Genomic DNA, 23541 nt, shown 5'->3' on the forward strand with positions numbered 1-23541 from the left:
CATAGAAAATATATTGTGCCAAAATATCTCTATATATTGTATGTAGATTTGGACGCAGTGCTTCAGGAAAGAAGGAAGTTCCAGAAGAGGCATGATTAAAGACCAAAAAGACAAGATAATCTAAGCACTTCAATCTGGATTATTATACAAATTTAGGATGTTTTAGGCATCCATTCAACCAGGTAGTTACTGAAGAACCACTGTGTTCTAGGCCATGTGCTGGGCTCACAGAATGCTCTTTGATGCTTCTGTCAGACAGGATACTACTGGTCAGTGCAAACTGTATGTCCCTCTAGTTTGTTTTTCTTAACACTCTAATAGGAAAAACAAGAGAACAAGAAATAAAAAAATAAAACTTTGAGATTGTATATGATCTAAGATCATAAAATCTTGAATAGGTAGAGTAGATGCAGAGTTCTTGAGGAACATTTGGGAGGCAGGGTCGCTTAGGGGTTGACGATGGGGTTGTAGAGCCAGACTGCCTATGTCTGAGTCCTGGGCTGTTTTGAGGATAATGTAGCAAAGTGCTTAGAACAGTTATTGAGCCACAGTAAGGGCTCAATAAATGGTGGCTATTAAGTTGAAGAATACTAGAACTTTGTAAAGACTTAGAGAACTAGATATTGGACAAATGAAAAATATTAAAACACCTCCACAATTAACCAGCATGTTGTTAGACAAATTCCTGGCAAACTGAAGATCAGATCCAGTGGAGAATGCCTTCTAGTAGCATGTAAATATTCATGCTTTTTAGAATTCTGGGACATAATTGTGGTGCTTGAGGCTTATAAAAAGGGGGTTTTAAGAGTTGTTTGAATAACAAAAGATTGGCCTGCTGAATGTGGAAGAGCATTCCAGGAATCAGGATTAGTTCCAGAGGAGAGTTCAGAACTGGAGAGGGAAGCACACAAAAAAGGGTGTTAAGTAAATTTGTGTGGGTCTAAAACGGTGTTCTGAAATGAGGGCGATTTTGCCTCTCAGGAGATATTTGACCATGTCTGGGAGAAGGGTGCTACTGGCATCTTGTCGTTAGAGGCCTGGGACACTGCCTCTAACATCCTTTACTGTGCAGGACAGTCTCCACAACAAAGAATTACCCAACCCAAAATGTCAATAGTGCTGAGGTTAAGACACAATGGTCTAGTACAAGGTGTAATAAAGGCCACTGGGTAATAGAAGGCTGCGATTATAATATCTCCACCCCACCCCCCAGGAAACAAATATGAATACAAATTTAGCTCAAGTTAATTAGCTCACCATGATGCATACAAACATCTCCTTAAACTGACCACACTGCTTGTGCAGCGTTAACCTTTCACCATGCAATCAGGAACCTAAAATGACACAATCCTTGCTGTAACCTCCACACTGCATGTCTTCCCTCCCCTATCCTGGAGGGAACAAAGTGTAATGCACATTTGCTTAGATTAGAAATTGCAGAGAAAACTATTATCAAGAATCTTCTTTTCTAGGTGTCTTTTTTTTGTTGTACTCCTGTCCCTGCGCGTGCTCTTTTGTACACCAGGCAAGGTGATAGGTTAACAAAGCAGCGAATAAGGAAGATTTAGCTTGCTGATTGAATAAAGAAAAGTTGAAGCTTGAAGATCTAGAGATCCTTGGCATTTGTCTGTAGGACAGACAGTTTTTGACATCACTATGGAGGTTTATAGAATTGTGATATGGTTAGAATGAGGGATAGAGGTAACAGTTTATAAGTGACATGGAGGATTGCCTGGTGTGTGGAATCATTCTGGAGTGAGGCAGTGTGTTGAGGAATAGTTTGATCAGGAAGAAGTTAGGAGGGACTTCCCTGGTGGTAGTGGTTAAGAATCCGCCTTCCAATGCAGGGGACGCGAGTTTGATCCCTGGTCAGGGAACTAGGATCCCACATGCGGCGGGGCAACTAAGCCCGTGCACCACAACTACTGAGCTCGTGCACCTCAACAAGGGAGCCCGTGTGCCGCAAACTACAGAACCCACGTGCTCTGTGGGATCCTGTGCACCACAACTAGAGAGAGAAAACCCGTACGCCACAACTAGAGAGGAACCCGTGTGCAGCAACAGAAGAGCCCACACGCCTCAAAGAAGACCCCGTGTGCTGCAACTAAGACCCAACACAGCCAAAAATAAAATAAATAAATAATAAAATAAATCTTTTTTTTTTTAAAAAGGAAGAAGATAGGGACCTTTCCTCTTCATTTCAGATCTATAAATTCAGCTACTTGCTGAACCTCTGAGAACCCATAGGCATATCAAATTAAGCATATCCAAACTCATTCTTTTCCCCCTTCACTCCCACATTTTCCCTTCTTGTACTCATGTTTTCCTCCTACTCAGCACCACCACCTACTCAGTCACTCGAGCCAGAGCTGACAGTCATTCTGCTCATCTCCTTCACCCAACTGAGCATTTAAATTGGTAGCAAGGCTGCCTCCTTAATGCTGTTCATGCTTGTTTCTTCTCCATTCCCGGACTACTGCCTTAGTTCTAGCCCCCACTCTTGCCTTGGGTTCACGTGATGGTTCAGTTTTCAGACTTACGCCCTGTTAACTTATAGTCATATAGCTACTAAGTAGACTACCAAAAAAAGTTTAAAAAACAATTATGTTACTTTTGCTTAAACCCTTAAAGACTTAAGGTCAAAATTTAAACTTTTAAGTATTTAAAGTTAAGTCGAAACTTAAATATGAGGGACTTGATGACATTGTCCTTGCTCACCTCTCTAACCTCACCTCCCAACACTTCCTCACCTCCTCACATATACCATTTGCTGCTTCCTGGACTTGTGAATACGTATCACACCTCTTTCCCTTCCCATGTTTTACTTTTTCTATACTTTTCCATCCCAGTACTCTTTGTTTCACTTGTTTCTGCTTCTCAACGAACCGTCCTCTGAATTTCTTGTCTGATTTAGATGTTATAGCTCTTCTCAGCCCCTTTAGCATCTTAGCTAAGAGTTTAAATGCAGGACTTGCTCCAGAGACAGACTAGACAGGTTAAAACTTCAGCTCCACTCTTTGCTGGTTAGGTCTCCTTGGGTAGTTTACTAAATATCTCTGTATCGCTCAGTTTTCTCATACGTAAAATGGGAGTAATAGTAGAACTTACCTTATAGGCTTGTTCCTATGAGAGTAGATTAGTTAGTATGGTCAAATACTTAGAATAGTGCTTGGTACATGTTAACATGTATTGAGCATTAACCTGTTACTATCTTATGCGTACCTCATTCATAGCACATGTTATCTGGTACTGAATCACTACTTTACTTGTTCCCTCTTCCACGGCATCGTGAGCTTTTTGAGGAAAGGAACTAAATCTTATTCAACTTAAATTTTATTCAGAAATATGTATTGGGCATCCACTGAATCATAAATATTTGGCCAAATCTAAACCGCCGTGTTTTTGTGAGACCTCTGAGCTATATGAATAGTTTTTATCTTCTCAAAGCGTTGTTTAAAAAAACAGAAGGAAAAAGAAGAGTTTGTGCTGGAAATCATGGGCCCACAGAGCCTAAAATGTTTACTACCTCTAATATTTACTTCACAGAAAACATTTGCTGATCCCTCAGCTAGATGTCAGAGATACACAGGATGGCTGGCATTCAGTGTTTGTTAGGATGAATGGATGATTGGATAGATAGATAAATGAGTAAGGTATGAAGATCAGAATTGTGGGTATTGGTGATTATTTGTAAGAAGAAATGGCAGCAGTATTGTGAAAATGTGAAAGTGGAGAGTCCAGAATAGTTACTTTTTCTCATTTGGCAGTCCGGGGCTAGACTGTTGTTTGTGTGAAGGGACATTTTAAGGTCTTTCATCTTTCCAATGTGTTTGAAAAGTTGGACACAAGAATGCCGTTTAAATGCCCAGGGATCAACATGTGGTAGAAGACAAGAATTTGCCAGCTTCTGTAGTTTGTTAGGATGAAAAGTTTCAAGTAGTCTTCTGTTTTCCATGAGGAAACATCCTTGGCATCCATGCTAGTTAACAAATAGTATATACTAACTTTTGAGTTTAACTAGCTAGCTTCATATTTTGCTTGCGTAAATTTGTGAAAAGTGAGAGGTAGAAGCCCAGTGCTCTGGCTTCCACAGTTTTTGCTTTCTGTTAGACCACATTGCATCTCTGGCTTTCTGTTGTTATTTGACAGAATGATAATGATCAGGACTTAAAATCCATTTCTTGTTTATTTTTCAGTTATTTGAAAATACCATACTATACTTACTTTGCCATTCCCACTGTAAATAGTCCAAGAAACTTTAAAAAAAAAAAAAACTTTTTGGTGAAACTAAGATTTTATACATTTTAATGTAGGTGATCCTTACCTCTCCGTAGTCTGATCTGGAGGCAAAAGTGGGAAACCCTGCTCCTATAGATCACTGCTTGTGAAGAGGAGCTTATGAAATCTTAGGTTATATTTCTCTCTTAAAAGAGGCTTTTTAATGAAAAATGGGGCATAACTTGATGTTTCATCTTTAGTGTTAAGCTATAGAATCTTCTTCCATGCCACCATGAACTCTAATACATACAATGATAGACTCTCTACTTTAATGTTATTCTTAGCCTGTTTCTTTCAGAATTTTGTTAACACCTTTCACAATAAATAAATAATGCTTGTCGAATTGAATTGAACCTGCTGAGTAGGTGAGTTGTTTTGCTTTGCTGAAAAATTTTTTTGTTGTTGCAAGTATCAAAGAATAACTTGTTTTATTTGTTGTCTACACTGGATTCATTCATGTCTATGATATTTTCAATGTATTTTTCTTTATTTAAATGTGGAAATTAAATTCTAAATTGGTTGGCAGCCGTGATGTTGGTTTAAGAGCAGTAGGCTTAAAGTTAAAGTTTGTACCTTTATTCTGCCACTCTTATAGCTTCTGTATTAGGACAATCTGCCTGAATCTGCTTTTTCTTATCTGTAAAATAAAGAATAGGGGACTTCCCTGGTGGCGCAGTGGTTAAGAATCCGCCTGCCAATGCAGGGGACACGGGTTCAAGCCCTGGTCTAGGAGGATCCCACATGCCACGGAGCAGCTAAGCCCGTGCACCACAGCTACTGAGCCTGAGCTCTAGAGCCCACGTGCTGCAACTACTGAAGCCTGTGCACGTAGAGCCCCTGCTCCACAACAAGAGAAGCCACCACAGTGAGAAGCCTGCGCACCGCAAGGAAGAGTAGCCCTCACTTAACAAAGACCCAACGCAGCCAAAATTAAATAAAATTAAAAAAAAAAAAAAACACTGCTTAAAAAAAATTTTTTTTTAAGTTACAAAGAATAACTGCTTCAGAGAACTTTGTTAGGATTAAATGGGATCTCATTGAAGCCTACCTAACACAGTATCTGGTACAAGAAGACTGTTCAATAAATGTTTAACATATTAAAAGCAAATAGTTCTTTAGGTACATCTTAAGACTGTTTGAATAGAGGTGTTATAGAATCGCAAAATCTCAAAAATTAGAGGGGAAATCAGAGTTCAAGCTCAGCCTCCCTTCAAGGAATTTAATTTTTTCTCTAGCATCCCCATCAAGTATTCATTTCTCAGTGCCTTCAGAAAAGGCATTGTGGTAATTTTCAGAAAGCTCCAGAGTTGAATAAGGCACAGAAACTCTTTTCAAGAAGGCTGTTTATGTCAGGCTTCATTGAAGAAGTGGCAGTGGAACTAGATCTTGAAGGATGGGTAGAATCTGAATACTTAGAGGGGTTTCTGACCGCAGGAGCAAGTGGAACAAAGGAGAGAAAATACAGGACGGTCGCAGAAAATTGTGAGCGTGAGTAACTCCATTTAACTGAAGTTTAGGGAAGGTAAAGGAATAGTGAAAGGTCAGGTTGGAAGAGAAGGTTATGGCCAGATAGTAGAAGTCCTGGATGCATTGCTGCAGTTGGCTTCCTGGTGCCCATCAAATGAAATACAATGAAAAAGTTTTAACTGTGAGTGCTATAATCAGAATCATTCCATATTTTTTTTTTTAGTAAATATGCTAATTTTAAATAGTTCTCTCTTAATATTAATTTGAAATATGTCCCCTTGTTGTAACTTTCATCTCTTTGTTCTAGTTCATTTTCTGTAGGCTGGGTCAATCCCTTTCTCATCCCTCACATCAAATCAGACACCTGTCAGTTTTACCTCTAAAAAATGTGTAGAATATGTCCCTGTAGCTTCTATCTCTGAGTTTAAGCTACCACCGTCTAGATTACTGTGACACATGGCCCAGAATCAGCTGATAATTGTCCATTCCTGCTGTCCTCTTAAGAGCATTTTTCAAAACCTTTGGTAGATCTCCATTCTTAAAAAATTTAGAGAGCATCTTGTAAACATGTCACTGTGCTTGACCCTTATCACCGAAGTTATAGTAAAGCTGAAGAAACAGTCTGCTGATTCTTATTTTCTTATTGTAGCCAAGGCAGGAATCACTGAGGTAACGTCATTTTTGACACATTACCTTGGATTACTGAGCACTAGAAATGTCTTTTAAAATCTGGGCAGGGGAGGAGACCTTAAACCACAGTGACAAGAGTGGAGTAAAGGAAGAGCTGTGATAGAGGATACACCGTGCTATGGCAACACAGAGGAGCAAACAACACTTAGAGCTTGCTTTTGAAGATTGAAACTGTTTATTTTACACCTTATTCTCAGAGACCTCTGGCACTGTAATGGATTATTCAGAGAAATTCTACAAGACTCCTACAAATGCCTATAACATCCCTTTACATGTTTTTCGTGCAAGCTCAAGGATATGAAGGATTTCCACAGGGTCCATGAAGAGGAAAATGTATGGTCACCAAATTAACACTGGGGCTGCCCTAAGGGCCTTTGTCCAAACCACCCTCCAGAGCCTTGTGTTTTAATGTCTGTTCTAGACAGAAGACTAGACTTTTCAGGGTGGGGAAATGGAGCTGAGATCCTTGCATAAAGCTTGGAATTCTTAAAGACCTACACCCTTAGCTAAAGGGTAGGCCAGAAAAAAAACATCCATCTACCATCAGAGTGCTGCAATGAAGGCTTGTCTCTTAACCTTACATCTATGTACAAGTCTTCCCTGAGAATTTGTAACCTTAGCTCTTTTTAAATACAGATTTGAAGTTTAAATTTATACTATCTGTGTGGTCTGGGAAACCCAAAGCCAAGAAATAAAAGTGATCCCAGGCTAGAAGTGCCTCAGGTTGGGCAGAGGCAAATGTATGGCCTTTCTGAAGGAATGTACTTTGAACCTATGCTTCTCAGACTCCTCCAGATTAGTTTTCTAAATATGAGTCTATAACCCAAAATTACAGAACCTAGGAAGGAACAAGCCAACATCAGACTTGCAGCAAAACAACCAACAATAGAAGTAGACTCCCCGCTGCCTCCCACAGACTTTAGATTATTGGAATCAATCAGGTTTACTATTTAATTTTTAAATGTTGTAGTAATAAAAGGGGATTGAAAACATGAGCAAGAAACAAACTGTGAAAATGACTAAGTAGATTTGGCAAAGAGATGATCTCTAGAAAGGAAAAAAATAGTTACTGAAATTTAGAAACTCAGTGAACAAGTTAAAGAGTAGATTAGGTATACTTTTTGAAGAGCGAGTTAATGACAGATGTCAGGAAAATAAGCAGATGAATAGCAATAGTTATAGATGAAAGATATGAAAGAGAAGTTAAGAGATACGGAGAATAGAATGAGCAAGTTTAAACTGAATCTAATTGTAGCAGTAGTTCCAGAGATAATAGAGATGGTTCTCAGCTATTATCAATTCAAATACACACTGGCTAAGAATTTTCTAGAACTGATGAAAGGCATGAATTCTCAGTTTTAGGCAGCAGGATAAAAGCCCAGGCAGGGTAGATAAAAATTCTATACCTAGATATATTATAGTGAAACTGCAGAAAATCAACTTTAAAGAGACTATCTAATAGAGGACAGGAAGAATAGATAATTGCCCATAAAAGTGCCACATTTTCACAGTACTCAATAGCAACAAATGGAAGCCTGAAGACAATGAAATTGTAAAATGCTGAGGGAAAGTGACTACCAACCTTAAAATTTTTACCCAGCTAAACTTTTATTCAAGAATGAAGATGAAATAACTTTTTTTGGACGAATAAAAACTGAGTTGGCTACTATCATACCTTCACTAAAGGGACTTTTAAAGGATGTACTTAAGAAGGAGGGACATTGAACTCAGATGCAAGAGAGAATGGTGAGCAAAGAAATCAGTAACATAGGTAAATCTAAGTAAACTACACACCTCTTTTAACACTTTGGTGCATAGTAAGTGCTTGACTAACAGATAAATGATTCATCCGTTTTCCTGTAATAGTGTGCTTTCTTGTTCAGCCATAGCAAATAGAGGGATTGACTTCTTCAGAATTTTTCAAAGAGAAGCTGGAATCTCAACAGGACTCCCAACATGATTAGTCTTATTTTGCAAAGTTAAAAGGCACAGTCTGTCTCCAAGATGTGATTTGGAATGGCTGAGTTTCTTGCAAGATTTGTGTCTGTTTATAGGCTGCTGAGCAAATTTTAATTTAGGTATTAACTAGCCTTACCCCTGTTTACCAAGATTCTGAATGTCAGTCTTGATTTATAGTTTGAATCTAGAATTTCTACTCAGAATGTTCTCAGATTTCACGTCCATTAATTAGAAGACAGTTCTAAATTTATTGTTTCTGAGAACCCCTGCTAATCTAGGGGAAACATAGTAAATAAAATAAAACTTGTTGCTTTTTAAATGGCCAAGAACACAAACCAGAAGCTAGTCTTTTTCCCCTATGGCCCTGACTTTTAAAAAGAAGTATTTGCTGGACAGAATTTTTTTTAACTTTTGAATTTCAGATTTGCTATCAGGAGTATACTTATAGTAAGGTTTTGTTAGGAGGGCTGCTCTTATTAAAGATCAGTAGATGAGTTCTCTGAGCACATAGTCCTGTCTTTTTTGGAAATAGTTTCTTTCAAGGAGTTTGTTTTATTGTGGACTTAAGCTGATATCCCTGATCTAATTCTTACTGACTTTCTAGGCACCATTCATTCAACAGATACTTTTGAGCACCTCTTGTGCTCTATCATGCACTCAGGTTGCCGCTGTGAATAAGACTGACTAAAAAGATGCCTGCGCCCAGGAAGCCTGCCTTTTAGTGGAGCGAGTAAATAAGTTTTAAAATTATGAGAACACAGAATAAAATGGGGTGACGTGATAGTGACAGGGCAGCAGGGGTGGGGGGATGTTCTTTAGATTGCATGGTGGAAGGCTTCGCTGAGGAGATGACTTTCAGTCAGAGACTGGAATAGCAAATAAAAAGCCACCTGGGCAAAAGCATCCTAGACTGAAGGAACAGAAATTGCAAAGGCTGTAACGCCCATGAACTTGGTGTACATCCCTGTGGTGGTGTATGCATTTTATGCATTTTCTTTCTTTCTTTTTTTTGGCCACACCGCCTTGTAGGATCTCAGTTCCCCGACTAGGGATCGAACCTGTGCCCTCGGCAGTGAAAGCGAGGAGTCCTAATCATTCGACCACCAGGGAATTCCCGGTGTATTTATGTTGGTGGCCTAACATGGCCTAACGTTTTGTGGTAATTAATTTTAATTTTATGATGGCGTAAAAATCACACCAGATTGTCATAACTTAAATTCCTATCTTTTACTGACTCAGTTGTTGTAAATTACCCTAATTTTTACCTTATTCTGTATTCAGCCAGTGGAACTAAACTTAGTTGAATTATAAATCTAGGTTTTTACATAGGAGACAAGAGATAATGATAAAGGGTCATAGTGTCTTAGATATGAAACTTGAAAGGCAATATCCCAAACCCCAAATTATGTTACAGAATTCAAGTATTTAATCTACTTTTTTAAAAATAAACTTTATTCCATAAATATCTAGTTACTTATAGGTTTTCAACATAAGTAAGGAATCCTTAAAATTTCATGAAAACTACATTTTCTCTTTTGTGTTAAAATATGCATATGTTTGTTCCCTTTTAACAAAAAGTAAAAACATTTCTCAGCTTTTACTTACATTATCTATTTCTAATGTCATGTTCTAGCTTTTCAGTCTGATTGCTTTCAGTCTGAGAGCTTTTCATGTCTGATTGATCTTTCTGGCCCTGTGGAGCAGAGTACAGAGCCCTATACATAATAATTTCTTAAAAGTTATTTGTTGAGTGAATGAATTAATGAATGAATATATAAACACTTATTATAAAGTGACTGTTAGAGAATAATGATCAGTAGTCAGTATACTTAAAAAGATTGACATGACATTGATCACTTTTTAAAAAGTGACTTTATAAAATTGTTGGAAAATATTTTTGCATTTCTAAAAGGGAGGTGGTCAATGTGAAGAGCACTTATATGGACTAAAAATCAGAAAATGGATCTGAATTTCAGCTGTGCCGTCACTCACAGGGTGTTCCAAAATAAATCATGCAACCTTGCACACAGTTTCTTAGTTTGTACAATGAAGGGATTGGGTCGATTGTTGTTAACATTTCTCTCTGCTCTAAAACTCTAAGATTTTTATCCTTTGCTGTTTGTAAGAACCAGGAGAGATAAAGGTTACCTTTTATGTTAGATTTGATTCTAAATCTAGTGACAGAGGACAATGGTGCTTAAACTATTCTTGTTATATGATAAGGAAAAACCTTGGAAAATGTCCATTGGTAGTATGCACAAGCTGATTATGTTATGATTAGTTGTGCCACTTTTATTTTCTTTGATGGCCTGTACTCTGCATCTTCCTGTCTAATTTTTCTCTAAGTATTGAGATTATCGTAGTACAAAGGAATGGTATATTTGTAAGAAGGGGCTCAGCCAGAATGGTGAGTTGTCTGGAGATGATGGTCTCTCTAAGTATAAGGAGATTGTTAGGGGTGGTCTACAATACAATACTTTTTTTTTTTTTAAGGTTTTATTGATATTTTTTCAGGGTGGGAGGAGGTGCTAGGTGCTTCCCTCTTTCACACTAAGCATAACATTCTTCTGTAACACGTTAGCTTATTGTTGGGGAATTTTTCTAAAGTGAAAATAAAATCTGTTTAATAGCAAATTCAAGCTTAGAATAGATAATTTTAATAGCCTCATTTTGTCTCCCAAATGGTCTGGGGTAGTAGAAGATTATCTGAGTGACATTACTATAGGGGCTCTCATCCCTTCGTAGTAGGCAGAATGAAGTCCGGCTACCCTGTAGAAATGCTGCTGGCTTGGAGCTCCTGAGATCTGCCATGCCTGTTTCACTGTCCTACTTGCTTTCTCTCAAATTCACATTAGAAAATTATATGTGTATATACACACATGTGCACACACGCACTCCCAAATATTTGGTTTGACTTGGCTCACAAGATTAAGAGATCAGAAGCTTCAAGGATGGTAGAACTGGGCTCTTTGTGTTGCTGTGCCCTCAGGTTCTTTCCCTTATGGTTGCAAAACAACTTCCAGCAGCAGCCAGGAAAATATGCTTCCTTGTTCGCGTCCAAAGAAAGGAGAGTCCCCACTTACTGTCTGTATTCAAAGTGAGAGTAACTATCCCATAAAAGTTCATGAGCTCTTTCCTTGATTTCATCAGCCAGAATTGAGTAAACTTCTGGGATACAGTTCATTCCTGAACGAGTCACTAACTAGGGGGACTCAAGCATTCAGGTCTTTCCCTTGAGCTGATTATCATCGCCCTTATCCACGTGGGAGAGTTGGAATGGCAACCAGCATGCACCACTAGTATGTAGCCCACAGTCAAACATCAAAGTCAATGAAATTGGCATTATTGGATCAGTTCTGGCCCACTAGTGGCACAAAGACAATACTTTGGCAGCCACTGGTATAGTGAGAAGTGGACCAAGGATGGGCCTGAAGGAACACCAATATTTAGCAAAGAGAAAGAGGAGCCTGTGAATCAGTTTCCTACTTAAATTTATTCTGTATTGCTGCTTTGATGTAGAATTTTTTAAAAATTATATGACAATAGTGATGACCTTAGGATTTGTTTTCTTTATATTTCTTTTTCCAAAAGAATAGAGACTGCTGGAAATACGTTAAGCTTAGAAATTGAGATTTGAATTTTTCCCTTAAGTAAAAATGTTCCTTGAATATTTGAGTAAAAATGTTCTTATAATTCAAGTGTTTTCTAATTTAAGAAAAGAAAATAACAAGCAGGAGAAAACAAGTCAAATGTATATTCATTTCTGCTTCCTGCCTTGTTCGTAAAGTCAAGAATCTGATCTTTGAGTAAGTTTCATCATATTTCTTATCACAAAACAGATTACAGAATAATCCTGGGAATAAGTAAATAAACACTCTCCTTTGAATTTCCTGCTTTTTTATTTTTTTTTGTAAATTGTGACCAGTCTTCAATTTACTTAAAATATGATTTTTAAAGTACATTCTGCAGGTATAATACTGAAGGTATTTAACAATTTAGTTTAAATTATGACCTTCAGAAAACTATTCAGTTGGCTTGAATTCATTGATTCTAATGACATATGGAATATTTGATTTACCCAGTGGTTTTTCTCCATTATATATCTCTCTGATCACTTTAATGTCACTACCTGGGCTGGGTTTTTTTTTTGAAGTGCTGCCCATTGTCTTAAAGGAAATAGGGAAGGAATTATAAATGGTTATACAGAAGTTAATAGAAAAATGAAAAGAGTATTTTGTAGTACATGAACTGTCTAATATGTTAGATACTAAGGAAGAACTGCATCCATGTATGTTTCTTAAAAAATTTTTTTACAAGTACAGTCATCCCTTGGCACTGGGGGGATTGGTTTCAGGACCCTTGTGGATACCAAAACCCAAGGGTGCTCAAGTCCCTTGTATAAGATGACATAGTATTTGCATATAGCCTACACACATCCTCTGATATAGTATTTTAAATCATCTTTTGATTAATTATAATACCTAATACAATGTAAATGCTGCATAAATAGTTGTAAATATAATACAAATGCCCTGTCAGTAGTTGCCAGGTTTTGCTTTTTGGAGCTTTCTGAATTTTTTTTTTAATATTTTCGATCTACATTGGTTGGTTGAATCCGTGGATGCAGAACCCACAGACATGGAGGGCCAACTGTAGTGAGGAAGGTTAAAATTTATGACTCAAACTTCAGGCTCATCCCTACATACATGTTTGATGTCTTGAAAAAAAGATATCTCTCTTTTATTATAATGTAATAAATGGTTAGGTTTGCTGCCCTGTGTCTGAAGACCTCAGTGACTGGAAATGGGTTGTGATTGGTAATGGGCTGGGAATGGCAGTGGATTGAGTCTTACATGCAAGGCTCCTCCTCTCCTTGAGTAATGAGGAACAGACACTTCTGATTTTCCTTTTGTGCTTGGCATGTGTAGGAAAGACAGACATGATGTACCACTGTTAATTTCTGCATATCTTTTAGACAGTGAGATACTAGCAAAGAGACTTAATTCAGGAGGCCAGTGAGTTTTCCTTTACATTTGTTACTATGCCTTACTTAGTTCCAAGGGGTCAGATAAAGCATTGCATTTTCTATTTCATATTTCAGCCTCCTCTGAAATTTGGCACTGTAAATCAGTGGTTCTCAAACTTTAGCATGTATCAGAATCTTCTAGAGGGTTTGTGAAAACACAGATTGCTAGACCTTCCACGCCCAGAGTTTCTGATTCAGTAGGTCTGGGGTAGGGGACCAAGAATTTACATTTCCAATAATTTTCCTGATGATGCTGATCTAGGTATTGCCCTTTGAGAATCACTGCTGTAAAAACATTTATTTTTAGTAAAACCAGTGAAGAGTCATACTGAATTTATTTAAGGAAAAGATACATGGTATTTACTACTGTTTAGATTAGACTTTATATTGTTTCTCTCTGGATGTTAGTTATTACATTAAGTGACCTACAGGGAATACTCTCATAAAATATATTTATTTGGTAAAAGAATGGTTGCCATTGGTAATTGTAACTTTTCACAGACAGATTAATAGCTGCTGCTAGGCTGATAGCCACTTTTGGACTAGAAGAAAATACTTTCCATTATTTTGCTTAATGTTTCAAGCAAAGATGGGATTTTTGTTGTTGTTGTTGTTTTTGTATTTGTTCTTTACTAAGATACCATAATTGTTATTTCATTCAATGAGTATTGAAACTTTTTAAGCTAGTCTTGAGGCCGGTACACAACCTCTTTGCCATTGCCAGCTGTGCATGTTTCTATGGAAACTCAGTAGGGACTAGCAGGATTACTTTTGTAGGGACCACACCTGGCTTATTTGCATCCAATTTAAGTTGGGGAAATTTCAAAAGAATAAGAGGTCTGTAGATGTGCCAGTGGACAGCCAGAAAGAGCTTGTCAGTTTGTAACCATCACATTGGTCTAAAGGAGGAAGGGTAGGTGGGTTTTCCTTATTCATTATAGTTCCTGCTCTGGAGGAGTTTGGTGGGTGTGCTGAAGTTTATATTTGTTTTGTGTATTTAGTTGTCCATGTGTTTCTGTTCTGTTTTGCTTTTTGTTTTAGGTATATCCTCTTACAACTTAACAATTTTAAAATTCTTTTAAAGAAGTTAAAGTACATATAGATTCGACTTTTTTTTCAAGAGAGAGAAAAAATTCAGTTTCTTTTCAGTTGTATAACATAATAAAATGTCATAGTAAATTTTTGACCACTGTTGGAGAATGGTGGCAGAATTTTAATGTTGATCTCTATTTTCAAGTATTATGAGCTACTATAAGCCCCTTCTCTCACAAAAATAACTCCTTTTTAAGAAGGTAGTTTCAACTATTTACATATTTGATTTTGTTTGCACCATTGAACTTAACTAAGCTTTGGTTCAAAGTTTCATGAAGTAGTTAGGAACATCACAGAATGTATAGAAAAAAAATTATATGATCTAGTTAACATGAGTACTGAGTACAGTTATATAAAACTTAGATGGTTTTCATTAATGTTATACTACTCGATCAGTTATACTAATTTATACCAACTACTGATTAGTTGTACTAATTCAAACAAAGCTATGTAGTAGAGGTAGTTGGCAAATAAGAGTCAGTGCATGTACCATCTCCTCTTCATCTGTTAAGGCTGGCTGCTTGAACCTACTTATTAGGGTTCTGAGGCCTCATGGCAAAGAATGTCATGGTCAACCAGTGATGGTAAATTTACATACCTGTGTGTGCCAAGTATTGATCTTCCTCATTTTTCAAAGACAAAATGTAATCTTGCACCTTTTTCCAGAATACAGTGATAGCAATCTATATTCATTTATGTCTGTCATCTATGTGTGTGGGTATAGCCAGTTGAAATAGATACTTGTAAATTTGGAGGGAGGTTAGTGTTGGATTTTGGGGTCTTTTGTTAAGTTAATGAAATATACCCTTTAAAGAAAATACTAAGTAGGCTTTTTTATCTAGCTTCATGAAAGACCACCCCCTTATAATACATGTTCCAAGAACTTTCTGATTTACCTCCACATTTCTGAAGTAAGGGCAGGTGCTAGTAACTCCATTTTGTAGATGAGGAAGTAGACACAAGAGAGCTGCCTGCCTCTAATCACTTTATGTTTAGGCAGCTAACCATACCTTGATGGGTAATCCAGCGTTCTCCACCGTTTGTAATTGTTCCCACTTAAAGTGTTAGGTTATTTTATACAACTTACTCAGTCTTGCCTTTTTCTCTTTTTGTATTCATAGACTGGAAAAGTAAGAAGAGCTTTCCTGCCTTTTTAATTACCAAACTACTCTCAGTTTTCAATGAATCAATTCAAAGAAAGAATGCAGTCTTTCTATACCTGGTAAATATTTTCTGCTAATAAAAGCTATTAATTTAGTGGCCTCTGATAAATCCAGGTGTTATGATGATTGCCTTTAATTTTGTGGAATGACTATAAAAATGACTTAAATATATATATTTCATTTTTAACTCTGAAATTTGTTTGATATTTATTGATATAATTGAGTTATGCTTAGAATGCCTGTGCCCTAGCCCTCAATGGAAAATAGTTTAGGATTGCCCTAATACTTAGATTAGGCTCTGGTTTCTTTTGAAAAAGTTGTGAAATTAATGCAAATAGGGTACATGTTAAGTATCATCTTTATCGTGATAATATAACATTAGCAATAATTCCTATGTGGTAGTTTAATAGAAGTTCTTTGTAAATAATAGTTTTATAAAATTAATCTATAATCAAAATATTATAACCTACCTTTTACCAATGATGAAGGAACTTGTTTAAGGAAGTTCAGTGCTTCCTTAGCCAGTGTAGAGCTGAGATCAGAATCTAGACTCCTAGTCTCATGCCTTTTTAAAATTCTCATTTTTTTAAGTACCTTAAATATAAATTAACATGCCTAAGGGAATAAACAAACCATAGTGACATTTCATATGGATTTTCCTTTTGTGTAACTGAATATGTTCCTGTAGCAACAGCAAAGAAGAAGTGGTTTTATTTATTCTACGTAAAATATTTTATCTATTAACAATAACATTAACAACCATTAATTAACTACTAGGGGCCATTGAAGCTTTTAGATACATTTTGTTCAAATCTGAGGAGAACCCTTGGGAGTATGGTTGTACCTGTTTTACAGATGAGGAAACTGAGGCTTAGGAAGGGTCATATAGTTTAGAATTTTAGAATTCTAGAACTGGAGTTTAAACACAGTTTTCTCTGATGTCAAAGCCTATTACTAAACTATGCAGTCTGTTTATTTTTGAAATTAAAATTTAATCGTAAATCCAACCTATCCCTTGTTAACTGATACTGATTATGGAATTATTTCCTCTCTTAATTCACCCATTCAAAAATCTGAGCACTTTAGAGACATACTGAGGTAGTGAAGAGAAACCATAAAACCGTGTCTTCCTCTGTAATGATTTTAGCTATAGAAATCATATTAGCTATTTTATAATGTAATTTCAAGGTGTAAGTTTTATACCCCCTCAAAAAGTATATAATATTTGTATATTATAAATACATGTTTAAACTAAACTACTTTGAGCAAGTCTAGAGGTATATTTAGTGAGACTGAACATTTGTCTCTCCAGTGTTTTTATTTATTATAGTTGATCATCAAACAATGATTATTTTCCTAAAATATTTTAAAAACAGACCTTTCAGAATTAGTTGACACCCTTAATGAAAAAATGTTGATGTTACAGCAAAGAGTATTAGTCAGAAATTAAGACATTTCAAGTGTCTGGTTGGCTTTGGGATAAACAAAAGCTGATTATCTTAAATGAAGATGTAATGATGAAAGTATAAAGAAAATTCCTCTTCTTTAGTAAAATACCTTGAGTACCTGAGTTTTCCCAAACCAGGAGAATCTTTGCCTTAAAACCTGACTTATCCCTTGAAATTCACCTTTCCCCAGGGATCTTTCATTAAATTACCACCACGACCTGCCTGGCCTAAAGAGGGTGGGGATGCACAGAATGTAGACAGTGAGATATAAAAAAGTACATTTTTTAGTAGCGCATGTCACATAACTGTTTTATTCCTGGTAATGTGGAGATCTTATACCAAAGAATTGTAATTTATATGCATTTTAATCTCTACTATTCAAAATGAGAAATAATGTAAAGTAGATTTTCTGGTACCTTTCTGTTCTAGATGGTCATGTGTTAGAGCTTTATAAAAGGTGAGATACATTGACAAATTTTATTTTTTTAGTTAAATTCTTTCTAACTAACTGGAGCTTGTGAAGGTGGTATGAAATTTATTGATACAGTGACATTATGATGAGATTACAAAGTTATTAACTACCCTAAGTATTACTTGAAACTACTCATCATCCTCTGAGTAGAAGGGAAGGAGGTGAAGTAGGGCTGGGGCAGCAAACATTTATTGAATTCCTACTCTGTTGGGCATATGCTATACACATCTACATGCATGCTTTCATTTTTAATATATGGAAAAGTACAGCGGTACAGGAAGTAGAGCAAAGAGAAGAAAGCATTATGCACAAATTTATGTCTTGCTTTTTGTTTGGATGGTCAACTTGTTAAACCCTTCATATTCTTTTGTCCTCCACTTTTGGCCAATCATGCTGTTGATTGTTTCCAGTGCTCTGAATCACAACTGCCTGGGATTGCTGTATAGTGCTTATGTGGCCAGAGGGGCATTAGTGGGTTTTTTTTCTTGGGGCGGGGGGCGGGTAGTTAGATTTTAAGTTTTCAGAAGACTATAGTTAACAGAACTGTATTATATATTTTAAAATTTGCTAAGAGGGTAGATCTTAGTTACGTGCTCTTGCCCCACACAAAAAAATTTTTAATTAAAAAACGGGGCGGGGGACACAAAGGAAACTTTTAAAGGTGATGAATAAGTTTATGGCTTTAGTTGTAGTCTCACAGATGTATATTTATCTCCAAACTTATCTAGTTTGTATACATTAAAGTTGTATACATTAAATATGTATGGCTTTTTGTATGTCAATCATATCTCAAAAAAAAAGTTTTAAAAAAAGTTTTAAAAAAGTTTTCAAAAGAGAAAACTCATACTTCTTAAGAAATGTTATTTAAAGATTAAAACATGAGAAAAAAGAAGAAAAAGGAAACCAAATTCTACTTCAGCCATGTTCAGCTAATTCAAACATTAATAAAACTGTTCTTACCATGTACAGTAAAGATAATTTTCTGGCCTATGGATTAAAACTCAGTTAAAAAACATGGAAATGTTCAAAAGCATCACTTAAAATTTCTTGTTATAACAGGAGAAAAATCTTGAGTAGTATTTATTGAATATTTATCAAGATATTAGAATAATACAGTTATTTTTATAATTCCTGATTATTTTCAAAATAACTAATATTCTCATTTTAATTTTAAGAACAGCCTTGGGAGATAGCATAATCATTCCCATTTTTCAAATGAGAAAATTAAGGTTCAAATGTTGTGTTAAGTTTCCTAGGGATGCTGTAACAAAGTACCACAAACCAGGTGGCTTAAACAACGGCAATTTATTGTTTCATAGTTCTGGAGGCTAAAAATTCAAGATGATTAAGGTGTTGGCAATGTTGGTTCCTTCTAAAGGTTGTGAAGGAGAATCTGTTCCATGCCTCTCTTCTTGTCTGCCCTCTGTATGTATCTGTCTTTGTGTTCAAATTTTCCTTTTTTGTAAGGACAGCAATAGTATTGGACTGGGGCTCATCCTAATGACCTCATCTTAACTTGATCATCTCTGAAGACCCTATTTCCAAATAAGGTCACATTCACAGATCCTGGGTATTCGCCTTTAACATCTTGGGCGAGACACAGTTCAACCCATAACAGATGTGACATCCTTTGCTCAGGGTCTCCTAAGTAGGAAGTTTAGACATAACACATTGTAGTGCCCCTAAAATAGTAGTTTTAAAAGAACATGACAATATATCTATGATACCACATTTAAAATGCATTTTCTAATATTTTCTTATGCCTGGGTAGATTTTATTTAAAATTAACTGAGTTTCTAAAATATTTAATAGAGTTTTTGGTTGTAATGGATTTCAAGCTCTTTCTTTCTTTGGATAATAAATAAGTGATACGACACCAACTGTGGAAAGTTGTTCAGTACTCAGTGCTTAGATCTGAGTATAAATTTTACTGAACTTCCATTAATTCAATGTAGAGCTTTAGAATGTAGACTCCTTCATATTTTGAGATGTCCATCAGAATACTATTTAATTGGTTTCAAGTGCACCCTGATGCTAGGTTATCTATGCATTTCACAATTCTGTAAGAATTATAGTGTTGCCAGTGTTAATATGCATCTTTTGATCAGAGATTTCTGAGGAGTGGGGAGAGCAAGACTCCACTAGGATAATAAAACAGTGTATGGTAGTTTGTTGACCTCTTTTCTTTTTCCCTTTTTTCTTTGCTAAATCTTTCTTTTAAAATTATTTTAGACTTTTAGAAAAGTTACACAATAGTACAAGTAACTTTTTCCCTGAACCTTTTGAGAGTAGGTCTCAGACTTGATGATCCATCACTTCCAAATACTTCAGTGTATAATTCCTACAAATAAGGACATTCTTCTACATAGTCATGATACAAACATAAACTCAAGAAATTTACAATAATACATTACTATCAACTAATCCATAACCATATTCAAATTTTTCTTGTTATCTCAGAAATGCCCTTCATAGCAAAAGAATCCAATCCAGGATCATGCATTGCATTTAGTTGTCATGTTGTCTCTTTAGTATTCTTTTATCTGGAATAGTTTCTTAGTCTTTCCTTGATTTTCAGCACTGTGACACTTTGGAAGAATACATTTTGTGGAATGTGTTTGAATTGGGGCTATGTGATACTTCCTCAGGTTATGTGTCTGTGGCAGGAATATCACAGAAGTGAAGTTGTGTTCTCGTTTTGGGGGGGGGGGAGGGTTGCACAATTTTGATTTATCCCCTGACTAGTGATATTAACTTTGATCACTCGATTAAGGTGATGTTTACCAAGCTTCTTTACTGCAAGTTACACTTCTTCCCTTTGTAATTAATATATATTTCGTGGGCAAACTGTAAATTTTTGTCATCAAATTTTTGCCCACTAGATTTAGTATCAGTTGTTTCTTGACTGGACTTACTGCTATGATGGTTTCCAAATGTTAATTTTCTTGACATTCTACTGTAAGGAAGAACGTTCTCTTCTCCCTGTTTATTTATTTATATCAGCATGGACTCATGAATTCCTATGAGTAATGGTTATAATTCATTATTATTTTTATTTACTTTGTTCAAATTGTCCAAAAGTCTGTCCATGGGAGACATTTCAGGCTGGTTTCTGTTTCTTTTTCACATATTCCCATAATTTTTTAAAAGCACTTCCACTACTAATTTCTTCACCAAAGCAGTAAAAGGAGAGAAAAAATAAAATATAAAGTCTCAGTGAAAAAGCAGAAAGCCTCATTAAAGAAACAGAAAATATAAAGAACTAAACGGAGGAACTTCCTTGGTGGCGCAGTGGTTAAGAATCTGCCTGCCAATGCAGGGGGACACAGGTTTGATCCCTGGTCCGGGAAGATCCCACATGCCACAGAGCAGCTAAGCCCGCGCACCACAACTACTGAGCCTGCGCTCTAGAGCCCGTGAGCCACAACTACTGAAGCCCACGCATCCTAGAGCCCGTGCCCCGCAACAAGAGAAGCTGCCCAATGAGAAGCCCGTGCACCACAAGGAAGAGTAGCCACTGCTCGCCGCAACCAGAGAAAGCCTGCACACAGCAATGAAAACCCAACACAGCCAAAAAATAAATAAATAAATTTATATTAAAAAAAAAAGAACTAAATGGAAATTTTAGAATTGAAAACCATAGTAACTGAAATAAAAAACTCACTGGGTAGGCTTACAGCAGAATGGAGGGGACAGAGTGATCTGTAAGATAGAACAGTAGAAATTACCCAATCTGAACAAGAAGGAGAAATTGAACAAATAAATGAACAGAGCCTCAGGTACCTACAGGATTATGACCAAAAAAAGACTACAACAAGAGTAAGAGAAGGCGAGGGGAAAGCAGGCAGGGCCAAGAAGTACTTGAAATAATGGATGAAAACTTGCCAAACTTGGCAGAAGACATCAACCTACACGTCCAAGAAGCTGAGCAAATTCCAAACAAGATAAACCTGAAGAAATCTGTAAGACACATCATAAAACTTACGTAAACTTAAAGACAAAGGAACAATCTTGAAAATAGTGAGAGAGAAATGACACCTTACGTATGGGGAAAAAACATTCCAATGATAATGGATTTCTTATCAGAAACCATGGAGGCTGGGAGACAGCGGGGTAACATTTTCAAGTACAGAAAGAGCTCCAAACCTCAAATTCTATATCTGGGAAAAATATTCTTCAGGAATGAAGGAGAAATCAAGACATTCTTAGATGGAGGAAAACAAAGAGAATTTGTTTCTAGCAGCGTTACCCTAAAAGAATGACTAAAAAAAAAAAAAAATACTTAATTTTAGATCCAACAGAACATGTTCAGGACTTTTATGCTGAAAACTACAAAATGCTGATGGGAGAAATCAAGGAAGATATACGGAAATGGAGAGATGTACTGTGTTCATGGATTAGGAGATTCAACATAGGAAAGATAAATTCTTCCCCAACTGATATACAGGTTTAATGCAGTTCCTCTCAAAATGCCCCTAAGATTCTTTTGTTTTTTTGATTGAAATACTGTGTACAATGTTGTTAGTTTTGGGTGTACAGCAAAGTGATATATATATATGTATTCTTTTTTAGATTCTTTTCCATTATAGTTTATTACAAGGTATTGTCCTTGTTCCTTATCTATTTTATATATAGTAGCATCTATCTGTTAATTCTGTTAAGATTTTAATAGATAAGATTATTCTCAAATTAATACAGGAATGCAGGCTAATTAGAATAGCTAACAAAATTTTGAAAAAGAAAAATAAAGGGGGAAGAATCAGTCTTTAATTTCAAGACTTTTTATATAGCTGTAGGAATTAAACCTCAGGGCTTTATCAGTAGAGGCATTGACACATTGATCAATGGAATAGAATAGAAAACCCAGAAATATCGACACAAGTACAGCCAATGGATTTGTGACTAAAGTACAAAAGCAATTCAGTGGAGGAAGAATAGTCTTTTTGACAAATGATTTGGGGAGGGGTGGGGGAAGAACCTTTAACCTAAACCTCACACTAGGATAAAAACAGAAGAAAATTTTCGGGATGTAGGGCTTGGTGAAAAGTGCTTAATCATGACACCAGGAGCACAGTCCATAAAAGAAAAAAATTGATAAACTGGACTTTATCAAAATTAAAAAGTTTTTCTGTGTGCAAAACTCTGCTAAAAGGATGAAGAGTCAAGCTCCACAATGAGGAAAAACATTTGCAAAGCACATATCTGATAAAAGATTATTATCTACAGTGTATGAAGAACTCTCAAAACTGAACCCGAAAAAAACCAAGGGCCTGGGTTCAATTCCTGGTCAGGGAACTAAAATCCCACAAGCCACGTGGTGCAGCCAAAAAAAAAAAAGAGAGAGATTTTTGCATTTCTAAAAAAATTCAAGAAAGAATAGACATGTCACTGAAGAGGATATATGAATGGTAAATAAGCATATAAAAAGATGGTCCATAAGCCATTGAGGAAATGCAGATTAAGACCACCATGAGATATCACTGCATACCTATTAAAACAGCTAAAATAAAAGGTTATGACACTACCAAATGCTGGTGTAGATTTAGAAAAACTGGATTTCTCATACATTGTTTTGAGAATGTCAAATGGTACAGCCATTCTGGAAAATATTTGGAATTTTCTTTAAAACTAAATATATACTTGTCATATGACCAAGCAATCTCACTTCTGTGCATTTATCCCAGAGAAAAAAAAATTTATGTCCACATAAAAATATGTACGTGAATGTGCTTTGTATATTATAGATGAGAGTCAGATACGTCTTTTGCAAATACTTTCTCCCAGGGTGGAGCTTGTGATCCTATGTACATGCCATTTATGAATGTTTATAGCAGCTTTATTTGTAATGACCCCAAACTGGAAGCAACCAAAAAGTCCCTTAATTGGTGAATGGTTAGACAAACTATGGTACATCCATACCATGCACTACTCGTTCAGCAATGAAAA

At 36.2% G+C, this 23541-nt stretch overlaps 1 protein-coding gene across 4 annotated transcripts in view; it reads left to right on the plus strand.

The window, feature by feature from the left end:
• The window catches only part of POU2F1 (POU class 2 homeobox 1), a 178598-nt gene that overhangs the window by 60035 nt on the left and 95022 nt on the right, over positions 1 to 23541 (plus strand). Inside the window, exon 1 of one of the 4 annotated variants that reach the window (XM_059935539.1) lies at positions 15709 to 15734. The exons of the other annotated variants lie outside the window; for them this stretch is intronic. The gene's annotated coding sequence lies outside the window, so the exon portion shown is untranslated. Of the gene's footprint in view, positions 1 to 15708; positions 15735 to 23541 lie in introns of those variants that run through there. 4 annotated transcript variants of the gene reach the window in all.

This window comes from Balaenoptera ricei, chromosome 1 (genome assembly GCF_028023285.1).
Source record: "Balaenoptera ricei isolate mBalRic1 chromosome 1, mBalRic1.hap2, whole genome shotgun sequence".
Classification (NCBI taxonomy): Eukaryota; Metazoa; Chordata; class Mammalia; order Artiodactyla; family Balaenopteridae; genus Balaenoptera; species Balaenoptera ricei.